Source organism: Pristiophorus japonicus, unplaced genomic scaffold (genome assembly GCF_044704955.1).
Source record: "Pristiophorus japonicus isolate sPriJap1 unplaced genomic scaffold, sPriJap1.hap1 HAP1_SCAFFOLD_73, whole genome shotgun sequence".
In the NCBI taxonomy this organism is placed as follows: domain Eukaryota; kingdom Metazoa; phylum Chordata; class Chondrichthyes; family Pristiophoridae; genus Pristiophorus; species Pristiophorus japonicus.
Genome location: NW_027254645.1, coordinates 1,099,058 through 1,101,835, shown reverse-complemented (window position 1 = coordinate 1,101,835; position 2,778 = coordinate 1,099,058). Strand labels below are relative to the sequence as shown.

At 44.8% G+C, this 2,778-nt stretch overlaps 1 non-coding gene across 1 annotated transcript; it reads left to right on the top strand.

The window, feature by feature from the left end:
• The first annotated feature begins 2,286 nt into the window (after positions 1–2,286).
• On the top strand, positions 2,287–2,360 carry trnan-guu (transfer RNA asparagine (anticodon GUU)). The gene has a single exon. It is a non-coding gene; the product is annotated as a tRNA-Asn (tRNA).
• Positions 2,361–2,778: the final 418 nt, after the last annotated feature.

Genomic DNA, 2,778 nt, shown 5'->3' with positions numbered 1-2,778 from the left:
GCCACTCTAATTTGTAAAAGCACTTCTCACCTCCATCTCAGAAGGAGACACAGAACAATGAACCCACCAGCCTGGCCAGCCAAGGAGGAGCTGGGTCTTTCCCAACACAAAGGCTCAGAGAGATGCCCAGACTAAGGGCCATCAGCCCAATGCATGGGTGGGATGGCCCATCACTGACTAAGTACCCGTGCTTAGAAACAAAGGGGTTTTAAAGATTGGCGGGAAAGATAGGGGTAGCAAGACTCCAAGAAAGATAGGGTCCAATCCACTTTATTTTTTGCTTGGAGCTTGGTGTGAAGCTTGGAGCTTGAAGCTTGTGTCTAGAGAGAGCTCTCTCTCGCTCTCGCTCTCGCTCCACCGATCGATGTCCCAGAGGAAGGGGTCGCAGTACTGCAGAAGAAGCCACCAAGACTGAAGACCAGGCAGTGACTTCCCACAGCTGAGCTGAGCAAGGAAACGGGCTGCGTGTGGTGGTGAACATGTTCGCAAGTATCCGAAACCAGTAACCAGATATCCCAGCCAGCTGTCTAAGGGCTCAGGGTTTTCTCAGAAGTGATGCTTTTCTGAGCTATTCTGTGGAGGGTAATTCATTGGTACGGGTGGGGTTAGAATCCACCATGGAATTACTGCGTGTTACAAGGTTGCATTTCTGTACTGTATGTATGTTGTTTGTAACCTGGATTTTATTCTCCACAGAGACAGTGATTTCGTTTAGTAGAGCATGTTTCAGCCAGTGTATGCTAGAACAAAAAAATATACTACGATTTATCACCGTAGCATTCCTTCCCGTGACTCATTTAATTTACACTCTGAATAATAATTCCCGGATCTAGAACTTTCGTAAGGTAGGGGCGTTTCAAACCGTCCGTCTGGCAATTGGGCGAGGATCACAAACACTTTACCAAAGGATATACTTGCTTTGGAGGCAGTTCAGAGAAGGTTCACTCGGTTGACTCCGGAGATGAGGGGGTTGACTTATGAGGAACGGTTGAGTAGGTTGGGCCTCTACTCATTGGAATTCAGAAGAATGAGAGGTGATATTATCGAAATGTATAAGGTAATGAAGGAGCTTGACCAGGTGGATGCAGAGAGGATGGTTCCACTGATCGGGGAGACTAGAACGAGGGGTCATAATCTCAGAATAAGGGGCCGCCCATTTATATTTGTGATGAGGAGGAATTTCTTCTCTCAGAGGGTTGTAAATCTGTCGAACTCACTGCCTCAGAGAGCTGAGAAAGCCACAATATTAAATAAATTTAAGACAGAGATAGCTTCTGAACTGATAAGGGAATATGGCTTATGGGGAAAGGGCAGGGAGCTGGACTTGTGTCCATGATCGGATTCGCCATGATCATATTAAATGGCGGAGCATGCTCGATGGGCCATATGGCCTACTTCTGCTTCTAGTTCTTAAGTTCTTATGTCCTGAATAGCGACACACAAAAAAATGCTTTTTAACTTGGTTACACCTTATCTTCACGTTTGTGAAACAGTTGGCTCGTTGATCAAGGGCTTTGATTCTCCGTTCGGAGTTGTGAATTGAAATTTACGAGGGGTCCCAGAGGAGTCCTTATATTGCTCGCAAATTTTGAAATTGCATCAAACCTTTGCAAAGAAGGACTTGCATTTCTGCAGTGCCTTTCAGGAACTCATGACGCCCCAAAGTGCTTTACAGCCGTTGAGTTATGTTTGAAGTGTTGTAGTTTGGGGAGAGATGTGCCCTGATCACCAAACATGAACCTCAACTCTTTGCAAAGGAGTGTGGTGCAAATAATCATGCGTCTCAGGGACTTGTACTTTCTTTGAATAAGTTTAGCTTTTTCCCGCATTCAACTTGAAACAGAAACTGGGCGTCCATTCATGGGAGGTTTGGGGCTGATGTGTTTCTCTTTCAATCTTTGAAATTTCACCAAGCAAAGAAACGGTGAATCCAACTGTCCCTGGAAACAATTAGTTCCCGTTTAATCACAGGAATATCCGCAGTCAGGAGATGAAAATGAATTAAAACCTAACACCGGCTTCAGGACAATCAGAATACTTTGTCACAGACAAGACACCGGAAGACTGGAATGTCGATTAGACATGTTGCGAGGGAGCTGGTTGGTGGTGACATGGTCTGCAGTGTGCGGGATCAGATTGCTTCCACGCATCCAGTATGAATTTCCCTCCATTTAGTTGGGAAGTGTCCCACTGAGAGTGAATAAGTTCCATACCAGTCGGAGAAATCTGAAGCTTTAACTGACAGACACCCTGGTTTTGGATGTCTTGCACCTGACATTTCCATCAGTCTCTGTGGCGCAATGGGTTAGCGCATTCGGCTGTTAACCGAAAGGTTGGTGGTTCGAGCCCACCCATGGACGAAGTCTTTAACTGTTTTTCCCCGAGAATTCGGTGCCGCACAGTCCCAGGTTGTCATTGTCCGATTCGGTTGCACGAATCTATTCCGCAAATGTTGCCAGCTGTGCAATACTCCAATTGGTTCCCACTCCAATATTTTATGAGCATTCTGTTCCATTAAAACGATAACAATTTTTTTCATGGATCACGTTCCTCCATCCAGCCCACAAGAAATAAATTATGTTATTGTGTTGAAAGAAACTGGTGGAAATTGATTCTATTGATACATATTTTGAACTGGAACTTCGGTCTCAAGTGCTCCTCCTATCAAGAATCGGCACATACACAATCAATGGTTTTGCAACTGAGTCATAAACACTTACAAATTTAAATCTTTCCCATACAGCGTGTAAATAAGATAGGGATAAAACTTCATCACAT